At 49.3% G+C, this 12,532-nt stretch overlaps 1 long non-coding RNA gene across 1 annotated transcript; it reads right to left on the bottom strand.

Annotated features, from left to right (window-relative positions):
• Positions 1 to 7,314: 7,314 nt before the first annotated feature.
• On the bottom strand, positions 7,315 to 12,147 carry LOC110349092 (uncharacterized). The gene is made up of 3 exons (XR_002394844.2): positions 12,070 to 12,147; positions 8,838 to 10,439; positions 7,315 to 8,755 (listed from the first exon to the last, which is right to left on the bottom strand). It is a non-coding gene; the product is annotated as an uncharacterized LOC110349092 (long non-coding RNA).
• Between the last annotated feature and the right edge of the window lie 385 nt (positions 12,148 to 12,532).

Raw genomic sequence — 12,532 nt, 5'->3', positions numbered from 1 at the left:
CCAAGTTGTCCCACAGCTGGCGTTTAAATCCAGTCTTCTTTTTCTTTATTCTGACAGCCCTACCCCCACCCCCTGGCCACTGGCTCCCTGGTCGTCACCAATCCGGGGCCTGAGAGTATTCCATTATGAAGTATGGTGGCCAGTGGATGGGTTATAAGCCACCAGGGCAGCTGACCAGGCTGCCCACCTGCTCAGCTGCATGGGACCAGGGTCCTGTCTCTTAGAGGATCGACACATGGCCCTGGACCAGCCACACTATTGTCCCCAGGCCTCCAGTCCCCAGGGCTTGTCCAGGGGCAGCAGATGGGCAACAACAGGGAGGAGGGGACAGGACAGAGCCTGCCCCTCTCTGTCAGGCAGGCAGAGCCAAAAACATGCCTTAAACCACCTTCAAAGCCATCTGGCCCACAGACGACATGCTTTTATCCTTGGGATTGCATTTCCAGGCCTACAACCAGAAGTTTCTAGAGAATTCCCCCCTTGCATGCACATACACATGCGTGCAACACACACATGCACACACACACTTTTTTTTTAAAGTAAAGAACTAAAAATGCTTTGAGGACTCAAAATGGAGAAATTTCCATTTTTGTAGATGAAAATAGAATACTTCAGTAATGTTATAGTGACCTTTGTTTTAAAAAACAAAAATCAGGGCAAGGGGGTCTGGCAGAGATTTTAATGTGTCTTGCAGGGGTGAAAAGCTGTCTAAGAAGCCAAATACTGTAATTTGAGGAACAGCTCTAAGATTAATAAGGTGAGGCCTTTTAAGAACACAGAGTTCAGTGGTCCACTCCAGTGGGGACCATGGCTTAATATATCCCCTTTGTAAAGGCTCTGACATTTAATCTTGTGAACTCAGTTCCTCTCAAACTTATTCAAATCTATGCATATATATTTAAAATTTCTATTGTGATAAAATATGCATAAAATATTGTGAATCATTTTAACTACTTGTAAGTATACAATCGGGTAGCAGTAAATACATTCCTAATGTCATAGAACCATCAGTACTATATATACTCCTAACTTTTTATTATAAAACCCCCTATGCCCATGGAGACGTTCTTTTTCCATGAATTTGCCTCTTCTAGGCACTTAATAGAAATGGAATGGATAATATTTTTGTCTTCTATTAAACTTATTTCACTGGGCATAACATTTTCAAAGTCCATGGATATGGTAGCACGTGTTAGAATTTCCTTCCTTTCATACAGCAGAGCAATGTTCCATTGTATCGACAGACTACTCATTGATCATCTGCCCTGTAAATGCAGTGCTTGCTCTTTATTTCAGGCTCTGACTCCTTGTGGAATCCCAACGGGTTCCTAGAACACAGTTTGGAGATTGACAGTTTATGAAGCCACTAGAATATTTGGATTTAGGATGGACCAGGCTTTTCTCACCCACACAGTTGCTTTGGTCACGTCTCCAAACTCAAAGCAGAGGCTGAAGCCCTGACAGGGAAAGCCATCAGAAGATATCCGAAAGGGAAATTATTGGCCAGCCCTGTGGGGAGAGCAAGGGAGAGCTTTGTCCTTTGAATCCTATAGGACACTTGGTCCCAAAGGCCTGTGGGGACCTGCAGGGAAGACTGACAGCTCAGGGCGGGTGCCATCTGTCAGAGCTGTCTCCCTGGCTTTGGGGACAGGACTGGACAGAGCCAAGCTTGAGGGGAGCAGCTGGCCAGGAGGCTCTGGCCCCTTTTGGCATCTTCACAGCTCACAGTCTGACAAGGAGGTTGATGGGCTGTTCTGAGCCCTGCCCTCACTCCCTTCCCTGTTAGTCTCTCCCATAGATACTGGTTCTGGCAGGCAGACAAGAGGACTAAGGGGTCCAGGGAGTGATCCCTTGGGGGGGCAGGACAGTGCTCTGGCACGTGAGGAAATGCCCAGAGCAGAGCCCCCAGTGGCATACAGAGAACATAGCCCCTTCTATGAACTGGAAGACCTGGGCTTCAACCTGGCCAGATCTTCAACCCCATGGGTGACCTCTACAAGCAGACAGTGGTCCTGTGGTCCTGTGACCTCCAGAGTCCCTCCTGGATAGGCAGTGTCCCTCTGGGCCCCCAAACTGCCTGTCTTGCTTGGATACTTGAATTCTGGGCTCTGATTAGAAGGCCCCACCCAGATGCTACAGCCACACACAGCCTAAAGGTCACATTGTTCTGGACACAAGGGCTGTAATCTCCTGTGAGGTTAGCTTTTGAGCCAGGGAACTACTGGAAGGACCAAAGACCTTCCAGAGTTTTTAAATAAATCAAAAAATAATAAAGGAATTATAAATAGATGGATGTTCACCCTTCAAATGTGGACAAAGTTCACTTTACCAGAGCCTATGGACCCAAACCTCCATAGCCTGTGGACCTCCCAGGCCTGTCCCCTCAAGCTCACGGTTACTTGTGTCCCTGTCTGTCTTTCCAGCTCAGTTTGTACACTCCTAGCAGGCAGCAGTGTGCCTGGCTTGTGTCCCCAGGCACAAGTGTCTCCTGATCTGTCTGTGCCCTGGTGAGGGGCTGTATGATGAGCCCAGTGTCCTGCCCACCCACACCATCGCTGGGGTGTCCTGCACAGCATGGCAGATTTCAGGTAAGGGAGCACAGGGCGGGTGGCAGCAACATCCACAGAGCGTGGAGATCGTCACAGGTGCCAGGGTGCTCAGCCCTGTCACTCACTGCTGGGTGACACAGCTCAAATTGTTCCCTCTCTGAGCCTCAGTTTCTGCCTTTGCAAAATCAGCAGTTGGAAGAAAGGATACCAAAGCCTCTTTACTTCTAGCTCACTGGATAGTATCTACCCACTCAGGCTGAGTTAAGAACCCAAATCCTTTCTACTATAAATTCACCATTTTAAGCCTGCTTGGCCAAGCATCCCCCACACAGGAAGGAAAAGTCATTCCATCTGCTTTTCTCTCAGCTCTGGCCTCGGCTGGCCTGACCCCTCCCAGGCCCCCAGCCCCCTCCCAGGGCTGCAGCCTTCCTCTTGGCCACCCCTTCTTCAGGGTCTCGTTTCCTCCTCCTGCCTGAGCGAGGGTCCAGGGAGCCCACGCCTGTCCCTGCTGTCTGCAGCTTCCTTGGAACCAGGGCCTTGGCGAGCACCGCTGCTGTTGATGAGACTTAATTAGTGCAGGGATCCGCTTTCTTGGCCCTGGTAAGAGGCGCCCGCCCGGGGGCTCAAGGACACAGGGCGCCCCATTGTTCCCTGGAGCCGCACAGCTGCCTGCTGCAGCTGCTCACAGCCCTGTCAGCTGCTGCCCTCTTGCTCCTCCGTGCTCGAGGTCCTTCCCACGTCCCCAGTGAAGGGTTTGTCCAAGCGTCACCCTCAGCAATTGGGGTCTTTCCAGAGCCGGCATCTTCCGGCTTTGTCCTTCAGGATGGCCATCTGCCAAGCCCAAGCTTGGTCCCTAGCTCTCCTCAGACATTTGACACAGCCTATGCCCCCTCCCCGAGGTCCTCTCTTCATTTGGCTCTGGGAACCTATCTCTGCTTTGCCTCCGATGCTTCTGGATTCTTCTGGATGCTTCCCCTCAGCCCCTTTGTTTGTGGGCGTGTGCTGGGTTCTCTGTGGTCCTCTGTCCTCACTCGCTCAGGGTGTCATGCCCTTTGGATGCTGATGACTTCCAAATTCCTATCTGTAGCCCAGACATGGCTAGAAACTACTCAGAGTGAAGCCAAGCCCTTAGAGTGACCTCCAAGGCCCTGAGCCACCTGCTCCTTGTACCTCCTTGACCTTATCACCTGCTACTGTCCTCTGTGTGTTCCTCTGCCTCTAAGTCCTGGCGTTGGCTGTTCTCTGAATTTCCTCATGGCTTGTACCTTTGTCTTCAGTTCTTTGACTAGATGCTACCTTTTCCTTAACACCTTCGCTGATCAGTCTCTTTTAAGCCACACCCCCATACACTTCCCTCATCTTCTTTCTATCTTCTCCATAGTATTTATCACCAAGGAACATGCTGTATTGTAAATAGCTTGACTGGTGCTTCTTTCTACAAGGTGAACTTGATGGGAGCAGGGATTTATGTTGGTTTTGTTCACCTCTATCCTTAGTGTCCACACAGTTCCTGACCCAGAGTAACTGATCAACAAATACTCAATGAGTGAGTACTTTAGTAAATATCCTTGTAGGTGCCTCTGTATGCTCTGGTGTTTTTTTACTTCTGTAGAGCCTGGAAGGGAGGCTGTACTGTCAAACGTATTTTGTATGGTTTTTTTTTTGGTACCGGGGTTCAAACTCGGATCCTTGAGCTTACAAGGCAGGCGGCAGAACCACTGAGCTAAATCCCCAGCCCTTGTACTGTCATATGTACCTGTAGAGTTTTTTAAATTTTAACAAACAATTCCAGATTACTTTTCCAAGAGATTATAGCAATTCACACCCATTTCCTTGCCTGTGCTGAATGTTATCACACTTGAATTTTTGTCAGTCTTCTGGGAGAGGTGGGTATCTCATTGTTCTAATTTTCATTTTCCTGGCTAACAGAGAACATTTTTCATGTTTGTTGAGCACTTCAATTTCTATTTCTATGAATGGCCTTTTTCATAGTCTTTGCCCATTTTGGGTTTTTCAAGAGTTGGGGAGGGCTGACCTTTTCTAATGAGTTTACAGGAAGGAATTAGCATTTTAAAAAACAGCATCTTGGTTTATTCTGGCACTCAAGGAAAGTTCCAATGCTATGGCACTAGTATGGGGACCCCCCACCCCTGCTTTGCTACTGCCTGGGGGTCCCTGACTGGTTTTGGAATTAAAGGTGCTTTAAAGATTTTTTTTTCTTGTTGGTTCTCTGTATTTCCTACAATAAAATTATGTTAACTCTATTTTAAAAAGGATATAAAAAAACAATCATAGGAAAATCCTTGTGCCGTAATACCAAGTGGAAAAAGCATTTATAATTAGCATGTACCTTCTGATTACAACTCTTGAAGGTCTAGCAGTAAATTGGCAAAAGGAAGAAGGGTGGGATTGTGGGTAATTTTTTCTTACCCTGGGAGGCAGCCAGGTGGGGGAAGAGGAGGTGAGAGTGAACCCCTAGTGAAGAAGAATGAGCAGCTGGAATGATGGCACTTGAGCCACTACATTATCCTTCTGTACCCTGACAGAAGGGCAATCACTAATTGATCAGTAGCTCCTCTCAAGCCCCAGCTCAGCCTTAGTCTTCTCAGCCTGGCAGTCCAGGGAGCTGCTGCTACTCACAGATCCAAGTTGGCAGGCGAGATAAAGCCAGCCACCATCCTGGCCTGAGCAGAAGGCTATAAAGGCAGCATGAGCCCCAACCAAGGCCTCTAAGGCTTCTCTGATGGCCCCATGCAGTGGGGTGAACCCCCAGCAGGGATGCACTATGGAGAGGTCCATGTGGCATGGGACCAAGCTCAGCTTCCTGTCAACAGCCACCTGATTCAGCCATTTTGGAATCAAATCCTGAAGCCCTGATGGAATCTCCAGATGACTGTGGTCCTGAATAACACCTTGATCTCACCCTCCAAGTTCCTATCTTACAGAAATGAAGAGAATATGTACTTATTGTTCTTTTCTCTTTCCTTCCTTCCTCCCTCCCTCCCTCCCTTCCTTCTCTCTTGAGGCAGGGTCTTGCCAAGTAGCCCAGGCTATCCTTGAACTTGAAATTCTCCTGCCTCAGCCTTCCTGAGGGCTGGGATACAGGTGTGTGCTAGAAGGCCTAGCTGTGCTTATTGTTTAAAGGTACTAAGTTTTGGGGTGATATGTTGTGTCACAAGATGGCTGATACATGCTCAGAAAGGAGGAGCCGGCCTTCCCTTCCCCTTTACCCTGTCTCTGGAGGGAAGGTGCATGTACTGTACCATCTTGGGTCTTGCTGATAGGGGCAACATGCTAGGGATGGAGAAGCAACAGCAGAGACAGAGCCTGGGCCTTTGATGGCTTCTTCCAGCAGAGTCAGCACAATAACCCTGACTCTGATATGGGAGAGGATTAGACATCTACATTAATTAAGCCAGCACAGCCCAGCCAATGTTGTGTGTTGTAAATGGTTTATAGGTGTGTGAAGCCACCGATAGCCTTTGTCCTGGGACCAGTTACCTCTGCACACAAGCAGCCTGCTGTGTGACGGTATTAGAAGAGTGAAGTGCCCTTGAATGGGATTAGTACCCTCATGAAAGACGAAGGGAACAGGGATCCACTCTGCTACCATCTGAGGACAGAGCAAGGAGGTGCCATAAACTAGGAAGCTGACTTTACCAGACACCAAATCTGCTGGTGCCTTGAGCTTGGATTTCCCAGCCTCTAGGACTGTGAGTAATACATTTCAGTTATGGAATTGTTTTAGCAGCATGATCAGATGAAGACACAGCTGTATTCTTTTATCCCAGTGAGTTACAGTTGTTATAATTTTCTCTGTGTGCTGAGATGGGAATAGAATTGAGGAAGCTTTGGGTCTCTGTCACAGCAGCCAGATTTTCTCCTAACAAATACACTCTCCAGAGCGAGGTGTGGTTTAGTATATTTACTTTCCCTAACCAGGCCAAGGTGTAGTTATGCTCTGTGGGGTGTGTCAGAGGGTAGGTGAGGCTGGCAGGTGTAACAGGTGGTCAGGCTTTCCCTGGTCCAAGAGGTCCCAGGTGCTAGTGGTTGAGCACCCTGTTTTCTCAGGGGACCAGCTCTGGTCCTGTGACTCCGTCTCCTCCCCATGAGCTGTGTCCATACCCTGAACTTCCCTCTCTTCTCAGCCTCCAACCACTTCTGTTCCAGAACAGAGCTGTGGTGGATGCACTCCACCTTCCTATATGCTGCTTAATAATGTCATCAGGGAATGATAACAGTCATGGGTCACACACCAGATACACCAAGCCTCATTTGGACAGAACAATATTAGCAGGGATGGGATTAGGGCTTTCTTGATTTTATTCACTTGGGACAGCAGAATCTCAATTTTAATAGCTATAAACAAAATATTTGTGTCCCCCTAAAATTCATATACTGACATCCTGACTTCCAGTGTGATGCTACTCAATGGTTGGGGTTTGAAGACGAGATTAGGCCCTAAGGGTGGAGGCCTTCTGAATGGAATCAGTGCCCCATTAAAGGAACCCCAGACAGCTCTGTTGCCCTTTTCCACCATATGAGGGGAGGGAGGCCTCCAACCCCCAAGGGGTCCCTCACCAGACCTTGGCCATGTTGATCTCAGACTTCCAGCCTCCAGAGCTGTGAGAAATATACTGCTGTTGTTTGTAAACTATTTGGGTTATGGTACTTTGTTATAGCAGCTCAAAAGGACTAAGACAATGAGGTTCCCACACCCAGATCTTTAGCTGAAGGCCACCTCCCCTTTGTTTAAACCCAGGACCCTAGGAAGTCAGAAGGATTTGTGTTGGGGTGAATGACATCACACTGTGACATGAGAACCATATATGTTTCAAGATGGTGCTTCTGCAGGCATAGACTTCAATCTGTGTGACTATGACGATGCTACTGTGACATCTGACAGCACCTCCTGGTGGAACCCCAAGCAGCATAACCAGGAGGTGGCACTGGCTTGGACTCAGGTGCTCCTTTTCTGCAACCCCTGCCCCACCTCCAGCCCTGTGCTCCTGGCTCTCCCTCCGCTCCTGGGCTTAAAATCTGCTGTATTCTTAGTTCAAGGTTCTTGGTTTCAAACTAGTTTTAGTATCTCAGTAAAGTAGACATAAGATTTTACCATTTTACCCTCTTTTGAGTTAGTATTTCAATGGGATTAAATACATTCACAGCATAGGACAAGCATCACCATTTATTTCCAGTATTTTTGTGACTGAAATACTGAACTCAAACTGAAATTCAGAACCCGTTAAACAATTGCTCCCCATCCCTTGCCACCATCCTTGGTAGCTTTCTACTTTCTCCTCTATGACTTTGCCTCCTCCAGGTCCCTTATCCTGGTAGAATCACACAGTCCTTGTTCTTTTGTTACTGGGTTGTTTCGATCACCTAGAGCCCTCCAGGTCCTCCCATCTGTGGCAAACGTCAGAGTCTCCTTCCTCTCAGCTGAGCATTAAGCTTTTGAGTCAGTGGATTTTCATCAAGGTTTGATGTCTCCAGTACATTCTTCAGGATTCCCACAGATGGTTATTAAGCCTGGAACCAACTTTTCTCTTGCATCTTTGTTCTCAGGATCATCTTCACAGTGTCTGTCTGACATCTGGTAGTGTTGGGCAGGCTGTTCCTTTCCACTCTCTGGGAGGAGAAGAAGGGCTCCCAGTTGGGGGTCTCTGCTGGAAGAAGATGCTCATGGAATGGCACCCATGGGAACACCATATCGTACTCTTCTCTTTGGTGACTCAGGGGCATCCCCATGACATGCCATTCCTGTGTTCTGTAAGCTTCATTCACATCGAACATTGGTTTGGTTTTTTTCCAACATCATTTCACATTTCTTATTTGATTTAATTCAAACTCTGTGATGTAGGCCCAATGTCAATCACTCTTTTAACTCCAAGGAAACTGAGAGCCAAGGAGGTGACAGGTCTCACCTCCCCAGGGATCAGTAGCAACCAGGGACTGAGGACCAGGACACTCAGGTCCAAGACTTCCTTGTCTTACCCTGAGGGCATCTGGAAGGTAGCAAAGACTTCAGGTTCTTCCTTTTTTTCATTGTCCTTCCTCTTCCTGCCTTGAGCAGAACAGATGGAGTGACCAGGTGTAGAACACACAGACAGATGAGAGGATGACCGTGGCCCTGTCCTCAGCTGTGGCTCACCTGGCCTGCTTGTGAGCTGAGCTGAGTGACGAGTCTGGTTTCCTTAAGAAGCCTGGGTGGGAAGGAGACAAAACAGGTTATGGCCACCTCCTGGGGACTCCAGAGTAAAGTCACAGGGCTAGAAGCCTTCTTACCTGCAGGAAGATGCCAGCAACTACAGCCATTTGAGAACACAGGACTCACACCTTGGGAGCTCCCTGCTGCCCCTGTCTAAGCTGAATGGCTGCAGGGTCCTGGGAGAGCTACTGTTTGGGGTCAGGGGTTCTGGTGGCAGAGTGGGCTCAGATAGGGCCATCTAACGTCTATGGCTGGTCTCCTTTTATGGTGAGGTATCACCAGCCAAGGAGATCCTTGAGAACTCAGGAAGATCAAGTGAAAATGCCTAGCATAGTACACTCACCCTGCAAAAAATCCAACTTGGTGGCTGTATCAGGATAGGCTGAGCCCTGCTGTGATAATGTGAAATACTGTGATAGTGCTGTGATAATGGCTTTGTGATATTGTGAAATACATATTTGTTCTTCCTCCTATTTTCTGGCACACAGCGTCTAAAGCCCCTGGAATCTTTGGAGTGGTAAATGTCTTTTATATGCTAGTGAGATGACTAATGGCGTCTGGATCTGGTACTGGTCACCAGAAAGACTCATGCAGGCGCAGACAGTTGGGACTTTCAGCTTTACCTCTCAACCTCTGGGAGAGGAGGAGTTTGAAGATGGAGTTGATCACCAGTGCCAATGAAACGATCAATCATGGCTGTAATGAAGCCCCCGTGAAACCCACAAGGATAGGGTTCAGAGAGCTTCCGGATAGCAAGACACAGCAGTTCTGGAGGACGGCATGCCTGGATTGGACACGGGACCCCTCTGTCCCCTCCCATGTGCCCTGACCTGTACACCTCTTGGATCTGGCTGTTCATCATACCCTTTGTAATATCCTCTATAATAAGTGGGTTAGTGTGGATAAAATGTTTCCCTGAGTTCTGAGAGCCATTCTAACAAGTTCTTCAAATTTGAGAGGGTGCCGTGGGAACCTCCATTTAGACCCTCAGTCAGAAGACAGGTGAAACAACCTGGGCCTTGTGCTTGGCACTGAAGTAGGGGGCAGTCTGGGACTGATCCCTCCCCGTGTGAGAGCTGACGCTGCCTCCGTGTGCACAGTGTCAGTATGGAAAATAACTGAATCGAAGGTTTGGGGAAAACTCTCCTCCAGATGTCAGAAGTATTGTGGCGAGTGGTTTGTGAGAATAAGAAAAACACTTTGGTTTTTGCCTAGCCTAAAAAGTGTGATGTCTTCAACCCAAGTGTCTACTCCTTGTTCATTTCAAATGTACATTCTGAGTCCACAGGGGCCTTTGCTCCAACCCCAGCCCTGGGACTCAAGCTGATGGAGCAGCCGCTATCACTAACTTGTTGGTTGCCCTGACACGGGGAAGGGAGACTTCTGGAGGGTCTCATGGTGTCATTTAAATGCTCCAGTTTGGAAAAGACACACACAATTTCTGCTCAGAACTCATTGGCCAGAGCCAGTCGTGTGGCTCTGCCCAACCACAGAGTGGCAGGAGTGTGATCCTGCCAGGGGCCTGGAAGACAGAGAGCAGGATGCTTAGCAAGCAGCACTCATGAGGAACATGGTAACTCTGGGGAAACCCTAATTTCCCTGGGCCTCCCTTACTTCATTGAAGGTAAAACCTGGGTGTAGTCAAAACGTTTCAGAGAATCCCTTCAGCCACTGGACACCTATAGGCAAAAAAATGAACCTGAATTAACATTATACACAAATGAACTCTAATTGGATCATGGACTTAAATGGGCTTAAATGCAAAACTATATAGCTAAACATAAAAGAAAATCTTTGGGGGTCCATAGCTGGGCAAAGAGCTCTTGGTGCCAAAAAGAATAAGCCACAATGGGCCAGGGATTTAGCTCAGTGGTTTCGCCGCCTGCCCCACAAGCGCAAGGACCCGAGTTTGATCCCTGGTACCAAAAAAAAAAAAAAAGCCACAAAAGGAATTCTTGATAACCTGGACCTCACTAAAATGGAAAACTTCCACTCTGCAGAAGACCCTGTTAAAGAGGGCCTGGGCCAGAGTAGTGGGACCTCCCTGTGCATGTCTTTGCACCTTCCTGTGACTCTATAATTATTTCAAAATAAGACAACACAAAAAATTCCTTCAGCCACACATAAAGAAAAGTGCTTTGAGGATCATATTGCACTTGATTGTCCACATATTTAACCACTAAAATCATTCTTAGTTCTCCAGGATGCTCTCATACAGCTGCATCCGGACTCCCAAGTGGGCTGAGGAGCCCACTGAGTGGACAGCCCACTATCCAGAGTGTCACCAACTGGAACGCTGTGCAGAAACACTGGAATCACTGCCTCTTTTCTGGTTTTCACAGAACCACAGCTTTTCATCAAAAACCCTTGGGGCTAGGAAATTTTACTTAAAAGAGGGTTAGAAAAGTCATATAATGTTAGGACGTTTGTTATATAACCTCCCTTACTCCCTCCAACAGGCTCTTGGGTAGCCTCTGTCATTAAACACATCAATATTAATATTCATTAATGCAATGTGCGATTATTCCTACTGAGGAAAATAAAGATAAACTAAAATGTCTTGTGAAGCTTCAAGTCATCAGATGAGTATGGTTCAGGTCAGATTTAGCGCCAAATGCCACACACGAGCTCACATGCACACAAGGCTGATTGGAGAGCGTCTGGAATCAAAGTCGCGAAGCGCTGTGCGTGAAGTGTGTAGCTGAACATGTCTAGCGACTCCACCATGAGCTCCATGCCCTGTCTGTCCTGTTGGGTCCACAAGGGCCCCAGGACCAGTCCCAGAGAGAAATGTGCTCCGGGCTGCCACACGACCCAGCCCCTTGTCTGGCCTGGCCCACCATCTGCGAGGCCTTGAAACCGAGGCCTCCCCGCACCAGCTGGTCATTGTGCACATCCCGTGACCAGGCCCACCTGACCTGCACAGAGCTTGCGCACCTTGCTGCAGCCTCAGTTGGCGCTAACCTCAGACTCCAAGATGCTGGAGCCAGAGCCGCAGGGAGCCCCAGATTCGCAGGTCACAGTGACTCCATGCCCAGAAAGGGTAGTGAGTTGCAGACTTGCACAGCTGGTCAGGAAACCCTGACTGATTTCAGGCAGGGAGGATGGCGCTGGGGCATACTTAAAACTCAGGGACAAGAAGCCTCCAGTCCCAGAGAAGCCATCTAGCCTGGCCTCCCGTCCACAGGGAGTGCCGACCTCTACCGCAATGGAGCAGGAGAGGTTCCTAGGCTCGGCGGGAAGAAAGGGGTCAGGCAGTCACGCCTCGCCTCTCCCCATGTGTGCACCCATTCCCCGCGGTTGGCTCACCGGCAGCAGGGCCAGCTGGAGCGGCTGGAAGGCTGGAAGGCGGCGGGCCGGCTCTGGGTGTGGACCCCCCCGACTCCCCGCCCCGCCCCGCCCCCGCGCTGGCGCCGCGCGCCCCCGCCCCCCGCAGGCGCCCGGGTCCCTGTGTGGGCTGCTTTGACTCAGCGCCGGGAGCCGGTCTCAAGCAAACCACGCCGCACTGGACGTCGTTCAAGCTTTTACAGGCGCTCAAATTGGGGCTGGAGCCTGAGAGGAAATACTAAAATCCTGTGTACACAACTTCTGTCTGTGCGCGCCGGGGGCTCCAGCAGAAGCGGGCGCGGCAAGGGACACATTTGCGCTCTGTGGAAGGCGCCTCCCCGGCTCTGCTTTTCACCAGGCATCGCCCAGAACCCAACCCCGGGGTGGCTGCTGGTCGGGAGGGGCTGCGGGGCTGGCCCTGCATGTCCGGCGCACACCCGCGAAA

Source organism: Heterocephalus glaber, unplaced genomic scaffold, assembly GCF_053883595.1.
Source record: "Heterocephalus glaber isolate CG9 unplaced genomic scaffold, H.glaber_assembly_v1.0 deba00000470, whole genome shotgun sequence".
NCBI lineage: Eukaryota > Metazoa > Chordata > Mammalia > Rodentia > Bathyergidae > Heterocephalus > Heterocephalus glaber.
Note: the sequence above shows the minus strand (reverse complement) of the source record. Positions and strands in the feature narration are given on the sequence as shown.